At 43.2% G+C, this 21,352-nt stretch overlaps 1 protein-coding gene and 1 pseudogene across 1 annotated transcript in view; both read left to right on the top strand.

The window, feature by feature from the left end:
• Window positions 1–21,352, top strand: part of Rtn1 (reticulon 1) — a 220,204-nt gene that overhangs the window by 120,388 nt on the left and 78,464 nt on the right. The gene's annotated exons all lie outside the window — the stretch shown is intronic.
• Ppid-ps7 (peptidylprolyl isomerase D, pseudogene 7) overlaps window positions 12,542–21,352 on the top strand; it is a 33,857-nt pseudogene continuing 25,046 nt past the window's right edge.

The following is a 21,352-nucleotide window of genomic DNA, read 5'->3' as shown; positions in this document are numbered from 1 at the left end:
ATAATGTAATATTGAGTATATTATTTGATAAAGTTTAATTACTTTTATTACTTTTTCTGAGGCAGGGTCTCACCAATTTGCCCAGGCTGGGCTTAAAACGACTCTGCAATCCAGGCAGACTCTGAACTCACAATTCTGCTTCACGCACCCAAGCATTTGATTACAGGTCTGTGCTACCAGGCTGAGCTTTATACCATCCCATGGAACAGTTAGGTAAAGGGAGATCATCCCCCCCCCACTCCTCAGGATTTCCTTTCTCATTGCCCTGGTGCTTCTCCTTCCTCACTCCTATCTTCTCAACCTCTTTCCCATCTTTTTTGCCCTATTCAGTCACCCTGGAGGCGTTCCAGTGTTCTGTCCTTACCTCTTTTCCTCCTTCGGGCCCTCGATCCCAGGTTAACCTCCCTTCTGGGCTTTTAGTGGTAAATTCCCAGTTTCTTGCTTTGAAGACATCTTCTCTTTTGAGCTCCAAGTCTATTTCCTCCCTGTGGTTGGATAACTGGTAGGACTTCCTGAATTCAATTAATCCATATTATTTGTCCAAATCTCTCCTTTCTGCCTTTTTTTTTTTCATTCTGGAGCAAATAAAGTGATGTTATATAAGTTCTACTCATTCCTCACGATTACAACTCTCACATTTGAAACACTGGTTTAGGGCCGGGTTTGCAACTCAGTGGTAGAGAGCTTGTCTGACATTCATAAGGCCCTGGGTCCTATTTAGCCCTGCTGAAAAGAAGATCTTATGAGGATACTTGATAATAGCTATTGCTGTCTTAAATCCGACTGCAGGCAGCTCTGTGTGTGTGTGTGTGTGTGTGTGTGTGTGTGTGTGTGATATTGGATACACATGTAAGTATCCTTCATAAAGCATTGTTGGTAATAATAAAAGTCGTTCGAGGAACATTTCCACCCACAGGGGGATGAAGATGTAGTGGGGTTCGAGGGGGTGATATCAGGGATTCATCTTGAGGTAAAGCTGGAACCACTCTCTGCTGACCCAAATGTAAACACATTGGTGTCTGCACAGTGTTTGTCTATAAAACTATCCCCCCGAGTGATCCAGAATGTCCCTAATATCTGAAAACGCCATCAAAATAGCCATCCACAATATAACAACCACCACTATAGAACGGTCAAGAGTGCACCCAGTCACGTGGTTTGAGAAACACTGCCTTCTGCCAGCTGTTCCTTCATGGTTGCCTGACGCCTGCAGTGTTGTTAAAAGTTCATGTTCCTGCCCTGTCTCTACGCTGAAATTACAGAATGAGAATGAGCAAAGACCTAAATACGAACTTAAAATGGATACACTAGAGCTTGAGAATTGTTTTATTTCCCCAGCAAGCTCAGCAGCGGGGCGGGACAGCAACACGCATTACAAGGAGGATGCCTCTGGCACATGTGTTTCTAGAGAGCTACCAGAGGCTCTCGGATGGTTCTCTCTTCTGGATAGAGCAGCGCCTGCCCTGTACCCCAGGAAGAGGGGTGCAGCAGGCCTCCCTCTGCAGCCTCTTCCCCTCTATGGCATCCAGCCGCACAGCCTGAGTTTGGAAGGAAACTATGGCAGGAAAGGTAGTGTTCACAGGAAGGCTGCCAGGTGGGGTCTCCTCACACAGATGAGGTCTTTGATGGTGTCTGTCCCACAATATCTGGGAGAGAACCAAAGTCAGCACGACCCGTCTCTTCTTCTACTGGTAATTCTAAAACCAAGTCATCATACTTACTAGCTTCTGTGGAATTGCGTTAGCAAATCTGGCCCTAAAGATTCTTGGAAAATCTCTTCCTTTCACGGTAGAAATTTCAGCACCAGCCGGAGGTCTGACACTGTTCTACAGTGGCTACTTCCTGTCAGTTTTCATCGAGATGGAGCAGCAATTCCCTGATGCAGCCTGGCTGTTGTGTCAGTGTGAGCAAGTATATCAGCCAGGGTTCTCCAGAGGGGAAGAACAATACAATGAATATGTATTACATAAGGTGACTTACTAGAGTGACTCATAGACTAGGCACTGAGTGGCCTCACAGTGGCTGTCTGCACACCAAGGAAGTCAAGAGCCTGTGTGCCTCAGTTGCCCCGATCTGGCACTGAACATAGAGAGGTTTACTAGGGAGCCGCTTTCTTCAGCTCACATGGGAAGGCTAAAGAAGCTGGATTCTGATGACAGTAACAGGACAAACACCCAACAGCAAGAAGCAGAAGCAAGATGCCTTGCTCGTCCTTGGGATTCTTCGTGACTAGGTTGCCACTGGAAGATGCTGCTTTCTCTGATAGGGAGTTTTCCTAACTCAGTCTTTCCCAGAAATGTTTTCCCAGGCCCACCCAGGAGAGTCTCTTAGTTCATTCACCCAGAGCCAATCACGTCAAGATCCGTGATGCTTATTGCAGACATACAAATACCTAGAGACATCAGGTTTCCCAACCTAGACCATTTGGAGTACCTAAGCTAATTCATGTGGCTTTTCCCAGTGATAGAAGGGGCCCTCCTCTGAATATCCCTGGAATGAGACTGGCAGTAGCCAGCTCTATCTGTTGGCTTCCATTTGCTGGCTTTTCTTCATAAAGTAGACACAAGGTTAACATTGCTCAAATTGCATGTGGATCGATATTTTTAAAACGTTGGCCCCAGGGGACTGGGGGAGATGTCCTTCTCAGAGATGGATAAAATTTCTCCAAACTGTGGTAGCCTCTGACATTTGTTAATTATAGGACAGTCTTGACACTTCCTCCTCAGGGTATGGTTCTTGTATGCTGTAATATTTCACTGTCAAATCTTGAGCTATAACAAGCCCCAACTCATTAATAAATCTTGTCTGGGCATGGAAAGGAATGGGCTAGCTACTAAGATGGATACAAGTCAGTCTGGAACGTGTCCATGGAAATAGTTCACAAATAGCAAACATTTTGGTTCCTCCAATGAATAATGCCTCTTTGTCCCTTGTATACATTATCTTCACTTACAGGCTAAGAGGACATACTTCTAATTTTCAGAGTCAAATGAGGTTCCAGGGGATTCTCCCATCCCTTTGGAATATTTGCCTCCTTTTATGCTAAAATCAAGATACCAATAGGCCCACCTCTAAGGTTCACCTTTGTGAGCACACAAAACACTCTTGAAATTCAGACAGCATACATTTCATTCAAAGATATGCCAGCCATTCCAAAGGAAGGCCTTCATTTTTCTCATCCTTCCTTTGACTCAAACAATATGGCTACTACAGGTGTAACACAACCAGTGTAGCAACAACCAAGGCAGATGTGAGTAGATCCTTTGTTTGGTTTGGGTTAATGTCTGAGAAGGGCAGACCTTGAAAAAGAAAGAATCTTCAGAGTTATATAAGAGAGCGCCTGGCCAGGGTGGCATCCAGTGATTGATATGGAAGTCAGAGAAGATTGTAGAGATGAGGCAACAGAAGAATTGATTATGGCAAGAGCTGGTTAAAGGCAGAAAGTGAAAAGGCCAAAGGCAGAAACGTTCTGGGCATATTGTAGAAGCTAAGAAGAAATGATAAAGCAGGGTACGCAGGCAAGGCAGTGTCCAGAAAAGGTTGGTTGGCTGTGGTGCTCTTCCTTGCTCACATTGTGTGCAGAGTTGTGTCTTTCCCAAGCCTTCTCAGCATATGTGGAAGAGTTCAAACTAGGAAATGACTTTCTTAGCCTTTTACGTATTGGTGATGTTAGGGAGGAAGGTTTGGGGAAAGACAAGTTGGAAGATAGAAGATAATGAGAAGCTATTGCCAGAGCAAGATGGTGGTAGATGAGAGGAAGGAACAGCAATGAGCAGGGAGGAGCGAATGGGTTGGAGCCCTTTGGGACATTAATGAACAGGACTTACTTTGCATCAGGGGAAGAGATTTGATCCCTAAAATCTCCTAAATGATATTTCAGAGTTTGCTAACACAGTGGTTACAGATGCAAACACAGTTATACAGAAGAAATGCCTCTAAAGTTAGGTGTGTTACTGCTGTAGCCATCTGACCCTCGTGTGTGTGTGTGTGTGTGTGTGTGTGTGTGTGTGTGTGTCAGTCAGCGGCGGGTATTGCATTTAGGTGACTTTGTTATTTTGGTGACTCACACTAAAGCTAGAACAAGGGCCATATTTGGCCCTTTGGAGTTTAAATGTGGCACACCATGAAGGATTATAGATAGCTAAGTTTTTTTTAAGAGTTTTATACAAGCTTGTGTAGGGCCAGGAAACTACCAGGCTCCAGAATATCTAAAGTACAGTTCTGATATAAGTAAAAGTTATACCTAACAATATCTTAGGGTGTCTATTGCTACAATAAATAAAATAAATAAATAAAACACTATGACCAAAAGCAACTTGGGGGACAAAGGGGTTTATTTTAACTTACAATTCTCGGAGTCCTAGTTCATTGCTGAGGGAAGTTTCAGGGCAGGAACTGAAGACTGGAACCTGGAGGCCGGACCTGAAGCCCAGTCAGTGGAAAAATGCTACTGTTTGGCTTGCCCTTCATGACTTGTTCTACCTGCTTCCTTGTGTCATCCAGGACAACCTGCCCACAATGCACTGGGCCCTCCCACATCGATCATTAATCTAGAAATCCCCCACCCCATCCAGACTGGCCTACAAGCCAGTCTTATGGAAGCATTCGTCAACGAAGATTCCCTCTTTGCAGGTGTGCCTACATTTGTGTCAAGCTGACAAAATGCAGCCAGCACAATTGACCCCTTGTCGACTCAACACACAAACGAATCACGTAATCCCCTATAACCTTTTCTTTCTTGTGCATTCACAAGATCTCATATTAATATCAGTATTGAAATTCAAAACATTTCAACTTTTAAACGTCCCACAGTCTTTAATTTTTCAAACACCTTAAAAGTTCAGTCTCTTGAAAACATCCAAAGTCTTTTTTAAAGTTAAAACCCCTCTATAAAGTAGACAGTCTATTATCCACAGTCTCTCCTCAAAGTTCCATATCTCTGAACTCTAAAACAAAACCATGTTAGACACTACTTTCTTACTCCAAGAAGGAAAAGCCAGGGTCTCGTTACATTCAAATCAGACAAAACCAAAGCACAGCAGTGCAAGTCTGCATTAGTCTTCTGGGTGTCACCATCTCCAAGGCCCGGAAGGTCTTGCTACCGAGCATGGCTTGCCTCGTAGGCTGAGGCCAGCTCCACTCTGCAGCTGCTGCTGCCTGTGCTGGTCTTCCTATGAGACTGACTTCGCAGCGCTGGGGTCTCTGTTACAGCTGAGCTGCGCTTTCCTCAGTACCCCCTGCTGGGCTCTCTTCAGGGACTCTCAGTCAGGTACATGGCACAAAGCCTCAGTTCCTCTTCATGGCTCTTTCAATCCTGTGACTTTTAGTTCAACTGAGGCAGCACGTGCACCCATGGCCTCTCCTGACCTGTCCTGGAGCTGAGCCTCAGATGTTCTCCATGGCCCCTCATGGCTTCAGAGCCAGTGCCACCTTTGAGTGCCAGTGTGAGGGGCAGCCTCAGCTTCCTGGGAACCACAGTCATGGTGCGCTGACCCCGAGGAAATACGCTCAGAAGAGTTTGCCTCAATAATGCTGGTCTCTTCTTAATCACAGCTAGTGTTTGAGGGTAGGGTTTTGCTGAGGGATAAGTTGTAAGTAGAAAAGATGATTTTATTATCAGTCAGAGACCTCACCACCACTAACGAATAATCCAGTTCAAAACTGCGTATTCTCGTAAATACGGCTTTCTGGCTTAAAGCTTCCACTCGAGCAGGCACTACCGCTTTACAAAAACTCTTGGCTGAGTACTGAGATCTTGTAGGAGATTTCCTCGAATATGAAACGTTGCAAAAACAAAATATATGTGTTTGAAAACCAAACTCGTTGACCTTTGAATTCACTGTTATTTACCTGTCCCTGAGAACTCTAGGAGATTCTATTCTCCATCAAAAATTCCAGAGGAAGTCAATTAAAGCAGAATTGGGGTGTGTGTGTGTGTGTGTGTGTGTGTGTGTGTGTGTGTGTAGGTTAACAGACTGCTAATGTCTGTTGCCATCCAGTGGTTGTAATGGAAATATCCACCTTCTAATTTTTCTCTGACCAACCTCCATAGGCCAGTATTTGTCTAGTTAGAGTTCACAATCACCAAGTTAATCTAATCTATGCTGTGTAAGTTCTTGTGATCTTCAATTTGTTCCTTATCTCAATGAAGGAAGACCCACACCCATAGTGGGCAACACCATTTCTCTGACTATGGGTGATGCTTTGGGTTTATACCTTGATGTCCCTGAACAATGGAATGGAACCATAAGTCAAACAAGTCCTTCCTCCCCAAAGTTGCTGGTGGCTAGGGTACTTAATCGTAGCAACAGAAATGGACCGAGAGCATGGTTTGCCTGCCAGAATCAGCAGCAACCAGACTCACCATAATACAGAGCTCCCACAGGAAGCCAGCACTTCTTCTGGTGCATTGATCTCTTGCTTGAGCTTCCCCAACGCTTTTCACCCAGTGGTCTGCTTGACTGCTTACTGCTTGTGTCTTTAAACTCTAAAATCAATCCTTTATTCACTGTGCTATCCCTGCCTTCTGTAATGGAGCCTCCTAGGGAGTGGCTTCTCAAACATTTGACAAGCAAATGAAATGGAAATAATCACCCTGGAATGGAGGTGTAGTTGCTGATGTGTGCTGTAGACTGATGTGTGCTGTAGACTGATGTGTGCTGTGGATCCTTACTGAATGCCTGTGTGCTTTGTAGCTTTTGTTCTCTCTGCTAAGCCCATTTAAATGCAGTTGCATCCAGTGAAAGTTTAAAGGACAATGGGCCAATTAAGAAGAGAACACTGTGTGGGGATCACCTGCTGTTACCAGAGAAGGACTTTGCCTCTTGGCTGTATTCCTCCAGGGTGATCAGCTCTGGAAAGGGCAAGGGAACAAGCCAAGGTGGCATCACTGTGGGCCAACATTTAACCTTTTCTTTGCTGAACTGAACCTGGAGAACATTTGTGTACAAGGGTAACCTCCTGAAGTTTTATACCCTCCATACAATGGAAAACTCTCTCAATGAATTGTTTTTGGTATTCTGAATACAGAAGAACCTTACGAAAAGCCAAGTTTGTTATTGAGGTGATTATAGAGATTTGGTGTATGACGTAGTGATTCTAGACTAAGACAGAGTTGGCTGTGAATCCCCATCTATCACTTACTGGCCCAAAACTTCCAAAGCCATGTATAAAAGATGGCAAATGCTTGTCTTCTCTGGAATAGTAATGAGATTAAGCAGAGTGATGCCTTTGAAGTAGTCAGGTTGATAGAACTGGAACATCATAAATCACAGCAATTACGCTCCCATTTTTTAATTGGGCTGTGTTTTCTGTACTAGCTAAAATGCTACATGCTCAGGTCACAGGCTGTTTAAGGACACAGGAGGCTGTGAAGTTGCAAGGGGGCTGTCCTTGGTGGATGAGCCTTCTGGCCAAGTGCTCCCGAGGCTGACTTGATGCTACAGAATACTGCCATGGTAGCCACACTCACAGCCGCCACGCCACTCAGCAGCCTGCCCTTTGACACCCTCCTCATTCCTATTCCCCCAAACGATGAGAGGTATGAACTAACCACTGTGTCAGGATCTGGTGAAACCCACCCGGCACAGCTGCCTACTTGGGCTTAGCTTTTAGCCTGAGCCCTTACTCTGTTTTTACCAGCTGTGGCCAGACAGCTGTAAGGCAGTAGAAACTTTACAGACAGGACATCACGATCTCCCTTTGATGACTTGATTGAATCCAGTGTGACACGTGGCAGGGTGCTTCCCTCCCAACCTCACCCCCAAATAAGCAGTTTCGAACACAAAGAACTGTTCTGCATTGTCTTTCAGGAATGCTACCCTCTGGTAAACAGGTATTCCAGAGACATTTGGCTAATACTGAGGCAGGATTTAGTGTTCTCACAATAACACATGCGGAATAACTCCTTTAGATAAGAGTTTGTCACATAAAACTGCTACTCCATTCATAAAAACTGCACAGGAAACCCCTTTCGGTTATCTTAAATAGAAAATGAACTTGCTTGTGCTTCCAGTTCTGGGAAATCTTTGGATGGTGCGATGTAGCAAGTAGGAAATAGACTGCACACAGAACTTCTTGTCTCAGTGGTGGGGTGAGGAGATGTTACTATAGGAAGGACTTGATTATTTGATGTTTCCTCTTAACCCACATCACACCTTTTCAAAACCATGACAGGATCTGAGATGCACTGACAAGGAACTGCCACCCATTAACAACACGATATTTTGGTGGCAGGTAAAGTCTGACCCTTCCAATACCTGACCCTGGCTTACGATTTGGAATGAGTCTCTGCAATCTATATGCTGAGATACTTAAAACAGATCCCCAAGCAAAATCTCACTCACAGATTAGAATAACAGAATGAATTTTCATTTATAAGTCAGCAAAATTTAACAGTAGGATCCTGTCACGTTGGTTGTGTTGGTTTTGGTGGAAGAATTTTAAGATTAAGTTGCTGTTATGGAAATGTCTCCTCCTCAATGTTTCAATGGGCACACCCAAAACCAGAAACATTTTTCCTGCATAACCTCAGAACTACTGGATAAATAGGTTATATTTCTCCAATAGTCATCCGATTTCCCCTCTCAGTTGATCTATTTTTAATTAGCATGTGGGCAAATGTGTCTTAAATAACAACAGAAAACACGAGGATGCTCGCTGCGCTACTCAACTATTAGATGGGGCTCCGTTGTCCGTGACAAATACTTTTATCAAGAAAATTTTCATACATACAGGATAGCTGGTGAGATTCTTCACTATCCCCGCGGTCGTATGACCCCCTTATTATTTCTACCCTTGACTTTTTGGTGACCAAGATTTTACAGTCTTTATACATCTGATTCAATGAGAAAGTCAGAGAATATTCCACGACTCCTGTCTGGGGAAGAAGCCTTAAATATGCAGAGTAGCTGGCCACTGGGCTTGTGACTTCACCCTGCTTATAAGTCTTGAGAGTATCTTCTCCTCCAGCTGGGTGGCTCCTGCAGTTTATGTCACTGAGTCTAACTTTCAGCTGACAAGAGATCCTGGGGCATCCCCCAGAGAGCTGGATGCTTCCGGGTTACCAGCGGAGTCACCACCATGGGTTAGTGAGACACTGACAAACACCCGATCTGAAGCTGAGGCGTTTGGAACAGCGTGTTTACAGCTTACTCAGTGCTGTTTGTATTTCAACATTGTCCAAAAATATCACACAAAGGTAGTTAGAAAGGAGAAAAACAAAGCTGTTTAGTGAAGTGTTTGTCTGAGGACTGCCACTGTTACCATGGAACTCACAGGAGCAGGTTTCCACGGCGTCATCACACTGAGCCTGTTTCTGAACAGGTTCCGGGGAGAGTGGGTTCCTCCTGTCCTATTCTGGGTGGTTTTGTTAGACTTAACCCAACCTGAATAATATCAACATTTCCTTTGTAAGGAAAGTACATTGGGTGATAGCTCTTAGGTTTGCTTTTAGCAGAAAACTTTAGCGATACCAGATTTATTTTTCTATCTGCTTGTTTCTAAATAGACATGTAACCGGCTTCAGATAGCTCATCTTGGAGCATAAGCAAACGCTAGCTTAATATTTGAGTGCCATCTGCTGTAAGTTCCATGGCATTCAAGCCCATCTGGCTTCCTTGCAGCAATTCCATCTCAGTAGAACACAGCAGTCTTTTCCCAAGCCTTCCACACTCCTCACTGCCTGGGGCTGCTGTCCAAAGAACACGTTCTCTTGGCTCTCGGCATACCTTTCCCAGAGACTTGTGCTTCAGCTGCAGGAAGGATGTGCGTGCGTGTGACATAACTAAGCAGTCAGTGCATCCCTCAGCCCCTTTGCTTTATCTGAAATAGCAGTCTGACTCTCAGTGAGTGAACATTTGCCAGTTAGTAAGAACGGAGTGCACACCGGGCTTTTTAGAAGACATTAGAGTGGAGGGAGTGGGGAACAGAGAGACACCCCGCTGCCTTGATGGTCTATCAATGGAGGAGAGTAATGTATACACACAAATGAACCCATAGAACTCAGGACAAAGTGGTCAAGGGCAGTGTGAATTAGAATAGATCCAGGCACGGTGGGCATCACCTGTAGAGCTAGCACAGGAAGGATGACAGGTTAGGCATAGGCTTCAGTGACAAAGTGACACTCTATCTTTTAAAAAGTAAATAGGCCCAAGGGGACTGTTTTAAATAGGGTAGTTAAAGAAGACCCAACAGACAATAAAGTTAAAATACTGGAATGCACATCTCCAGTGTAAAGATTGTTAAGAAGGACAACCCGTGTGTTGTTCAACAAGCCTGTCTTGAGGTTCTTGGTCGATACAGACACATCCCGTTGCGAGCTCTGTAACTGTATTTCAGCGTCTTCCAGGAACATCACACAGATAGGAAACCAAGCCGGTCATTCAAATCCACACATTTTCATTGTCCCCTGAAATGGGTGAACTGGACTTCACCCATCGCTACACACAGAGGTGTCTGCCTGCCTGTGTCCGCCTAAGTCCTTGCTGCATTCACTTCAGAGCTCTCCACAACACACTCTGCAGGAGCTGCTGCTCGTGCGATGTTTCACCAGTTCTCAACCCACTGCAGGACATCCCTATAATTATGTCACACACCATTTTGACCGTTTCCCATTACCAGGGGTTTCCGTTTTAATGGCTACTGGATTTCAGAGGTATAAGCAGTATGGTTCATTTCTCTTGCTAGCTTTTGAGTCAAGTTGGGTTGAACATTGAACACCATGAGAAAACTAATATTTCTATCATTAGGTAGGAAGTTCTAGGGTCAAGCAATCAGAATCATAAGCAGGTCACGCAGGCTCATCTTTATTTATGTGACTGTATGTGTTTGCCTATGGATGTATATGCCCACGCTTTCATGGACTCCAGAATCAAGTATGTATGAATTACTGGGTGGGAGCTGAGGAAACCGAGATGAACAAGACACAGTCCTTGCAACAAGACACTGGCAGAGACATGCACCTAAAAATGATGTCACAAAACTTTACAGGCACACTGAAGGCCACACTTACCCCAGCCCTGTCTGTGCGGCTGACTTACAGTACAACACTGAGATGTATCTGTCCTGTCCTCTTACTGTACTTACTAGCCACAGCTTCCAAAATCTGGGGGCAGGGAGGATTAGGAATGGAATATTGATCCCATCTTTCTTCCTGTTCCCTTTACTTCAAAGGAAGAGATTAGGTTGTCCAAAAATAATAACAGTGTTTGTTAGGCTTACTGGGGAGGGGTTATGAACACAGAAAGAATCATTGCTTCAATAGCCGGAGTCCCAGTTTCAGATGCTGAAATGATAACACACTACTAGGGTGGGGCAAATGTGTTTTCTACCTGGTTTCTCCCCACTATGGGGTACATTTGGAGTTACTGCACAGCTTGAGAAATGCAACAGACCTCTGTATGATTGAAACTAAACACTTAACCTCCACAGAGGCCATCAGGCGACAGGTACAAAGTGGGGCGGGGGGGGGGGGCTGGAGGAAGCCGTGTGTTCTTGTTGGATTGTACAGACTCCACAGCCTCAGTCCAGGAACCTGTAGTGACCTGCGCAAAAGCCAAAGTCAAATTGAGTTTGGGGATCAGGGGGAAGTGTTCATGTCCTCTTATCACCTGCTCTTGGGAATGTTTTTAATACGATAACTCCAGACACAAAGGAGGTTTAAGTCAGTCCTACTCTTCTGACTACACAGAGCACTTTCTCTCATTTTATACCACTTCTTAGAGCCAGAAAAATATTTGTTTGGCCAATAAAAGCTGCAAAAACTTCATCTCACTGAGAACTTATGATGAGGACCTGGTTTTCCGATTACCCCCAGCTCAGTGGGCACCGTTGGCAGCAAACACTGCGCTTGATTGGAGGCACAACTTTCCAGAGAGGTAGGCTTTCCTACCAATCGTGGTGTTAGCCAACAGCAACAGCAGCCTCCAGGGCCAGCACGATGTGTCTCTGGCTGCCCCACTGGCATTTCTCTCAGTGGCTGGCAGTTAGATGGCATCCCCAAGATCCATCACATCTCTACTGCCTGTGCAGACAACACTGAACTAAAACCAAGAAGTCAGCGTTCAGTTCACTGCACAGTCTCTGCAGTGGAGATGTGTGCTACCATTCAGGACCTAGTAACTGGGCTTCTGAAGCCTCAAGAACTCCGGCCTTCTGGTGTTGGCAAGTTTCAAACTTTGAGCATTTCTGTTTCCCCTTCCCCTGACGATAAACCCTAAGTGCCCATTCATTCCATCGTCCCAGAGACAGAAAGAAGAGCTTACCCACACCAAATGCTGTTAAACACTGCATGGGGTTTTGCAGTTTTGCAGTCTTTCAGTAGATCTTTAAATCTGGCAGAGGTCTGACTTTTCTTGCGGGCATAGATTCCTGAAGTGAAGATCCATGATCAGAGGTCTTATGCTGGGACCACACATTTCTGAAGGACTTGCAGCTGTAGATTTCGCTGGGCTCTCTGGTCACTGTGCAGCGAGCACACTGAGGAGGGATAAGGGCAAAACCGGGGAGATACTCAGTAGATATTTCCAGGATCCTCGAGGGGATGGCGGTCAGCGTGGGCAGCAGTGGAGAAGGGAAACCACAGTCTAATCTCGGAGATGTGATGAGGGTAGAGCTGGTAACACGCCTTGATGATTGGGAAAGAACAAGTAGTGACTCCCTGTGCTTTGGCTTGAACAGCCTCAGAAAATGTTATCTAAAACTCCGAGACTGCATAAAGTTACCACAAGAATGATTACCAAAAGGCTGAATTTAGCCCAATTTGGTAGGAAAAATGTGTTGACATTCTTTAAATGTTTTAGGTGAATAATTAGGTCTCAAACACTGGAGAGAATACTATTTACAGTAGATGGAAATGACTGAGAAACCCTCAAAGAAAAACAACCCCACTTTAGTAAGACTTACTGACAAGGGTTTTTTTTTTCTCTTATATAGGCTTCAGGGACAGTACAGTGCCCACTGGAAGGAACAGTTAAGTTCTCTCATTTACTCATAAACACCTTTCCACAAGAATTCTTGATAACCTCCATTGTCATTCTGTTGTGTGGTATCCACCAGAGAAGACCAGTCAGACATAGTTTCAACCCAAAAGACAGTCTTTATTGGCTGGCCAGTGGCTGCACCGGGTATCTGGAATCCTAGTGTAGTCTTTTCTCTCACGATGAGCCTTTAGGCACAAAAAACACCCGGAGTTGACATACTTCAGTTAGCGAGATCAGTTAGTCAGAAGGAGAACTACAGAAGCCAAAGAGCAAGGTTAGTCCATTAGGCTTCCCCAGACCTGTGGGCTTTGATGGATTAGGTCTGTGTTCTCGGTTTTTTTGTGTGTTTTTTTGTGTGTTTGTTTTTGGCGGGTGGTGCTGTCCACAAGTTGAGTCTTATGGTCTGAATGGTACTTCCCTCATTTGTGCTAAGGTCTCGGCTCTGTTGGGTCTGTTACACTCTTGTAAAATTCAGTAGTGCTCTTGTCCAAGCAGAAGTGTTGATGCAAATCCTCTCGCTGCTGACAACTCTTTCTGGAACTCTACGATCCATGTGAAAAGTACATCTTTTCAAAGAGGGAGGTTTTTTTCTCCTGAAAATTATCTTCGAAAACATTGAATCCGCTCTGGTGAGTCCACACATGAACTGAGTGAGAGAACAGGCAGCTATGTCTGAACTGGAACCAGTCGGGACCAGCAGACCACAGCTGGTGAAGTTTTGTAACAGCTCTATTCAGACACAATTCACAAACTGGAGCATCCACCATTCTGACATCCATAGTCCTCGGGCTGTTTCTTCACTTACATTACTGTCACCACAGTGCAGCCTGAGAGCATTTCCAGTATTGCTGACAGAAGCTCTCTGCCCTTTAGCTCCTATTCCCCTTCCTCCTCTCACATAGGGCCCACAAATCACTAATCTACCTTCTAGTTCTTCATAGTGGCCCCTCATGTGTGTATTTCAGATAGATGGAGTCAAATAAGATGTGCTCATTCATATCTAATTTGTTCCTCTTAACCATCATTTGTAGCAGGTATCAATATAACACTCTTATAGTTGACTATCACTCCATTAGAGTAACATGCTGTACTTACCCCATCATTTGAATGGAATTTTCCCATTTTTTTTACTATTTTCAATAACTGTGAGGATACATGATTTCATGTACTTAATCTAGCAGTGGGCCTGCTGGATCCTGAGGAAACTATATTTAACACAATGTAAATGTAGGCTCTTCAGGTTTTGTTTCTTTCTTCTGATTTGCACATCTGTCCTTATTTAATATCATTTATTACAGCTTTTCAGGAAGTGAAACATGGAAAGAAACAAGGTAGCTTCACTATTTTACAATGTACCAGGAGTCTAGTTTGTCTGCATCCTCACAGACAGATTATATGTACACATGTACATATACACACAAATACATAGACGACTCATCTTAGGGGTTTTGATTTGCATTTTGCTCATGACTTATGGTTTCTGAACATTTTCTCATGTACTCTTCAGCTGTTTACATTTCTTTGTAGAATTCACTCATGTTTGGCCATTTTCAAATGGGGTTAATCCCGTCGTTGAACTACAAGAACTTTTTACATATTCTGGATCAATCAGATGTTTTCTCTTATTCTGTGAATTATGTTTTCACTTTCTCATGGCTTCAAGTCAGATTCACTTAGCATTAATTACCTTTTGTATATCCCTTTCATGTCCTCTAGTTCTTTTCAGCCTCTGAATTATGAGATGCCCCAAACAGAAAATGTTTCTAAGAAGTATTAGAACCTACTAATCCACAGAAACTTGAAAAGCTTAGGAAAGATCGCAAGTTCAAGGCCAGCCTGTCAACTTAGTGAGCTTCTGCTTCAAAAATGGAAAACAAGTTAATAAAATGTTGAGCGGAGAGCATAGCCCAGTGGCAGAGTACTTGCCTACAGTGTACAAGTTCCTAAATCCAGTTCCAGGTCCTCCACCTTTAAGAAAAACAGTGGGTAAAGAACCACTGGACCTTGCACTTGTTCACTGCTCTACTTTATCTCATCAGTGTCATTTAAAAATATTTAGGAGTCTCAATGCAATTGCTGTCCCTGCCACCTCTATAAGACTTCCTAAGAACTCAAATCCAGGCTGGGAATAGACCTGAGCTAGTACGGTTCTTGCCTTGCAAGCATGAGAACAGTAGTTCAAGCCTCAGAATGGTTGTTTTGTTTTTTGTAAAAAGAAAGAAACCATAGACCAAGTGTGGGACCCATGCTTGCAATCTCAGCACTGAGGAACCAGAGTATAAGTCAATCTCGGATTCACGGGAGAGCCAGTCTAACCTACTTAGTGCATTCTTGGCCTGTGAGAGATTCTGCCTCAAAGGGGTAAGGTGGGGGAGCATCTGAAGAACTCTGACTGCCCTCTCTTCCCTACAGCATCCACGTATGCACATATAGTTTCACACACATGATCACACCACATATACACACTGTAGAACTGAAACCCTACTGTAGCTCCTAGAAACTTTTCCTCAAACTTAAAACTAACTCTGTAAACATAGTCAGCACATACTTTGTAATGGGATGAATTCAGAGGTGGGATTCTGGGATCACCACTCTACAGAGGAAGCAAGATACCCATCAAATGGCACAAGTACAGTAGAGTATGTTTGGACAGGAAGCACAGAGAGGCCAGGATATACCTGAGGTGGTCAGTGGTGCCAACCAGCTGAGATGATATTTGAGTCAACCTTTGAAAGAAAAGACACTTTTAAGAGGAATAGAAGGAGAATCAGTGAGATTCCTGGGAAATCAAAGTGTCATTTTCCTAATTTCTTACCCCTTAAAGAACAAGTGAACCAGAATCTCGAGACTTTATAATTAATATGTTCAGTTGGCAGACCTGTACTTGGTTAAGTTGTAACATGACAGCAATCTCGTTTTCCAGAAAGGGGTAATCTATTTAACTTTTTGCTTTTGCTTCTTTTTCTTTTTCCTTCCTTCCTCCCTCCCTTCCTCCCTCTCCTCCTCTCCCCCTCCCTTTCTTCCTTTCTTCTATTCTTTCTGTTTGGGTGTTTTGTTTTATTTTGTTTTGAGACATGGGTCTCGTGTATTCCAAGTTGCCTTTAAACTCACGTAGATGAGGTCAGCCCTGAACTTCCAGTCTCCTTGCAGGTGTACAGCATCAAACACAGTTAGATTCTTCGAGACACTCGGGGTCAGACCCCAGGCTTTGTGCACACCAAACAAGCACTCTGCTCACTGAGCTACGTCAGGGCCCCTTTCGATTTTTCTGTGCCTTGTGTCTTCATGTTTTTCCCTCTGCAGGAGTGACTAGGAAACTCTCAAAAGAGATCCTTAGGATTAGGGGTCCAAAGCAGAAAATCCTGGAGGCCTCCTTCTTGGTAGCCTGTCTTTCTTGCTTTATGGGGAAGTCTTTTGTGTAGGAGGAAGAGCTCCTGTCTAGATTGGGTCCTTTAGCATCCTGGCAGTCACAGTGGGCTCCACAGCCTGCTAGAGATCTGTAACTCACACTTGTGAGTTTGCCATGGGCCTGCAGGCCTGCCCCCAGGAATCAACTCATGCAGCTTTAGTGAGTGATAGTTTCCATTTTGTGTTTCTATACACACAGTCAATCTGCAAGAGATTTTAGTCCTTTATAAAAAAGACAACAACAAATTGTCTTCCTTCTCTCCCAACAAAAATCTGAGAACACACAAGCATTTGTTCTTTTATTACATTGTAATACTAATCTTTACTGTGGTGCCTTGGCTTAGTGAAGAATGAGTGAGTGCCTTGGGCAGTAAGCCATCTGAAGACGCAAAGGTGTGGAGCAAGCTATTCATTCTGTCTGGGGTGTTTATGGCATTTAGCAATGACCCTGTAGCTTTGGAAAGTGTGCCCTGCTGTGTCAGCATAAAGCTACACGACCTTGACTACCAGTTGGCAGGTAAATGCAGGCACTAAATTACACTTAGCAGTAGAAAGTTCAAAGCTAAACAGAGTTGTTAGAAACCTAGCTGAACAGTTTATTCTGACTTCCACAAAGCTACTTGCTAACTCTGTCCTAATCTTCAGTGTTCCACATTACTGAGACATTTATAACATGGCATCGCTCTGTCAGGAAGACCAGTTGGAGGCTAATCTGCTCAGTTCTTGCTGATCCAAATGATAGGGTTGGTTATGTTTTATAAGTATACAAGGTGGATTTTTGTTGTTGTTTTTAAGAAATAGGTTTGAGTGCCTGGTGTGGTGGCACATACCTGTAACCCACATGGGGACTGGAGGAAGGATTGTTCAAGGTCAGCCTGCTACATGGCAAGACCTTGCCTCAGCAAAAGAAAGCAGGGAGGAGGTAGGATATGTTTTCAATTGTAACGAAGATAAATATTTCTTCTTGAATACATAGGTTTACCACAGTAGTTTGTTTGTTATTTTGTTACTTGTCTTTGTCTTGAGAATTGTGTAAGGTCTCTTCCTGTGCAGCCATTAGATGTTACTGTAGGTTCCCAGGTGGCTTCCAGCTGCTCAGCACCACCCACGCGACAGTGCTATAAATAGCCCAGGCAAACTAGCAAAGAAAGCCCAGCACTGAGAAGGGAAGGTGGAAACGAAGTCTCAGCCTAACAAAGAAGCTACATGTAACTGATACCTTCTGGGAAAGGGAAATTTTCCCCAACGGAGGAGTACTAGGCCTATCCTACCACACCCAGGGCAGGGCTCATGCCCAGAGGTAGTTGGACAAAAAAAAAAAAAAAAAAAAAAAAAAGACCCCATTGGTTTTACCTTGCTTTATTGTTTTTGCTTGCTTAGAGCTATTTTTTAATAGTTTGTTTATTTTGATATCTTGGGTTTTTTGTTTTGTTTTTCTTCTTTTCCTTTCTTTGAGAGAAGGAGAAAAAGCATGAAGTTGGGGTCTGGGAGGAGTTGGGGGAAAGGAAAGAGTATGACCAAAATTGATTACATAAAATTTTCAAATAAAAAATAACTTAAAGGTATTTTATACAAATGTTATATAAACTACAGCAGAATTCATGTACACCATATTACACACAATGAATCGCTACCTCATTAGTGGCTTATATACACGATTTACCCTCAAACTGCCGAATTTACCTCATCAGATTGCCAGGTTCCATTTATATCCACACCAGCAAGGAAACATTCTTGTCAGCAGTTGATATTTGAATTTCAGACTTCTGTTGCTCTAATAGAAGCAGGAGTATTTCTCCCTCCCTTTCTCTCCCCGCCCCCCGGCCCCCTTAGTTACTAAGGAACATGAGCATCTCTTCACACATTTGCTCCTTCACTGGGCTAATTGTACTTCAGCTGGCTAATTACACTCAGGCTTTCCACTTTCCTTCCCTATCAGCCAGGGGGTTCCTGCTCATTCTCTTCTATTATTATTATTATTATTATTATTATTATTATTATTATTATTATCATTATCATTATCATTATCATTATTATTGGTTTAGACCTTCTAGTTTGACGCCTGCTTGTTAACTCCATTAAGCCATTTGTTGAACAGAAATTCTTCACTCTGTGGTTTGTTCTTTTTGGTTTGGAGAAAGTTTCAAAGCCCAGAAGTCATTTCCATTTCTTTTTGCAGTTTCTTTTAACAGCTAGGCCAGCAGTTCTCAACCTGTGGGTCGTGACCCCTTTGGCAGTCAAATAACCCATTCACAGGGGTCACCTAAGACCATCTGAAAATACAGCTATTTTCATTACGATTTACAACAGCAGCAAAATTCCAGTTGTGAAGGAGTAACTGAGGTAATTTTATGATTGGGGATGAGGAACTGTTTTAGGGGGTCACGGCATTATGAAGGTTGAGAACCACTGCCTTCAGATTTGATTCGGTAATGCCTGTGCAGTTGAAGCTTTGAGCATAGCAGAAGGTGAATTCTCTATTCTTTTCTTTGCATATTGGGTTCTCTCCACAGACTCTGTGGGACGGCCGACTGTTCCCACACTGAACTGTAGAAGCACCTCTGTCAGCTCTCAAGCGCCTATTCCTATGATCCCACTTATGAACACCTAATTCTCTTTCCTTGGTGTGTGGCTCCTGTATCAGAACCACATTTATGTTTATTATTGCTGTTTGTCTCGATACTTGCCAAAGTCTACTGTCTTCCCCTTTCTGTAACTGGCTACATTTTACATGGTTCTTTCTTTTTACTGTAAATTTTAAAGTACAGTTTGTAGATTGTTGCCCTGAACATTTCCCTGGAGGGGATGGACATTATTACATAGTTAAGTTTCTTGTTCATGCATGCCTTATATCCCTGCTTTTGAGTCTTGGGGTGACGGGCACTTAGTGGAGTTCAAGTTTGCTTATGTAAAGTCTTTATGCCTAGTCAAATTAATTTCACTAATCTCAGTCACTGTGTAAATGCATCAAAATTCTCACTGGATATTCTCAGTAAAGAAGAATGGTGTGTGTGTGTGTGTGTGTGTGTGTGTGTGTGTGTGTGTGCGCGCGTGTGTGTGCGCACGCGCGTGCATATGTGTGCACATGCGTGCACACACACATATGCATGGACATCTGTACCTCATATTTGCCAAAGTAGTCTAAGTGTTCATCTTCTGAACCTTTGAAGATTTCTGTACATGATTATAACATATACTCAGTGGTGATGTTTAATCTCTCCTTACCTGGAGGGAACAGACATTACTATAATAGTAATGCTATATTTATATATGATTATATACTGTTTCTTATTCTTGTCTGATTGCATTGACTATGACCTCCAGTATTACACTGAATGTACGTGGTTCAACACTTCTTTTATTTCTTGCAATAAAAGAAATACATTCAAAGTTTCTCCACTAAATACTATGTGAATAATTTGACTGATAGTCTTTATCAAAGACATTTTCTATATTTCTACCACCATGCTATTTTTAGTCCCAGATACATGTTTAGCTTTAGGCACTCTGTCTGATCTATTCCTATAGCCATGCGATCATGTTTTGGCTAATCGATGCTCTGAATTACACTGGCAGATTTCCTAACATTAACCCATTTTGCCTTTTTGAAATAAAGCATTAATTTGCTTCCATACATTCTGTTATTCACTAAGATTTTTTTTTGTTATTTTGACATCCACATCAGGATTAGTTATAATTATAGAACATTTGCCCCATATCAAACATTAGCCAAGGACATGGTGTGTGTTAAGTCACCTAAGCCTTATGACAGCCATGTACACTGAATTTGATCATGCTTCTAGCATTCATGGTGTCCCCTTGCTGCAGTCTGGCTCCCCTGGGCCTGCCCCTGGCAGCTTTTTGCCTTACACTGTGTGTCAGTGACTGAAATCTACAGTTACTCTTTCTTGTACTGGCCTCCCATTTTGGAACCAAGACTGTACCTATAGGATAGACTGACCTGGGTCGTTTTCCCTCTTTGTCTGCTTTTGGAGCAACTTGTGTAAAAGAATATCTGATCTTTGACAGCATGGTAGAACCGAATCGTGAAACTACCTGAATCTAAGGGTCTCCTTCATAGAGGAAGTCTCTGTTACCGTGACAATGTCATTCCCAATGGCCATTGTTCCATGTAACACTTCAATGTCACTTCTGTACAAATTTTAGTATTTTAATATATACTATATACATGTTATATATATTATATATTAAAATATTATATATAATATATATACATTTATTTTACCAAATGTATTTGTTTATCTGGTTTCTAACTATCAGCCTAGAGTTGCGCACACTGAGACCCGGGACCTCTATTGTATCCACAGTTCCCTATTTGGCTTCCATACAGCACTTTGTTTCTTTCAAAAACAAAACCGCAGCTCAGCCTCCAATGTTCTTCCTCTTCTCTTGCTGTCCCCTTGTGCCATTGGGTTCTTCATACACGGATGTCATCGATGCTTTTGTAACACTTGAGTAGGAAGCACAGAACATTTGTTACCCTTTCCTATTTCCTCACAGGTGTAATTAAAACTCACATACAGTTCAACACTCATTTTCGCCACCATTCAGACTCAGGTGTTTTCTCTTCCTGCATGCCTGAAGAAAATGAAGTGTCTGCTACCTGTTGGGCATAAAGTTTTTTCCTTAATTTGAGTCTATAGTGATATTTAAATTGTATTCACTAATTTAATGCGTTTGACCCGAGAGTCAGTGCAGGCTTTAAATTTCCAAGTTCAATTTTTGATTGATCTCTTTTATCTCATGGTTTCATCAGTTAGATCTTTATCAACCTTGAGAGACTAACTTCCATCCCCACATAGTAAACCTATGGAAGGATTGAACAAATGCTCTCACCCAAAGAGAGGCTTCTGCTGTTATGGGGCTAACGTTGACCTTCACATGGCCTCATACTGGTCACCTCCACTGTCGCCCATTTGTGGTACCACTGACTGTCTCTGCCT

Source organism: Rattus norvegicus, chromosome 6 (genome assembly GCF_036323735.1).
Source record: "Rattus norvegicus strain BN/NHsdMcwi chromosome 6, GRCr8, whole genome shotgun sequence".
In the NCBI taxonomy this organism is placed as follows: Eukaryota; Metazoa; Chordata; class Mammalia; order Rodentia; family Muridae; genus Rattus; species Rattus norvegicus.
Note: the sequence above shows the minus strand (reverse complement) of the source record. Positions and strands in the feature narration are given on the sequence as shown.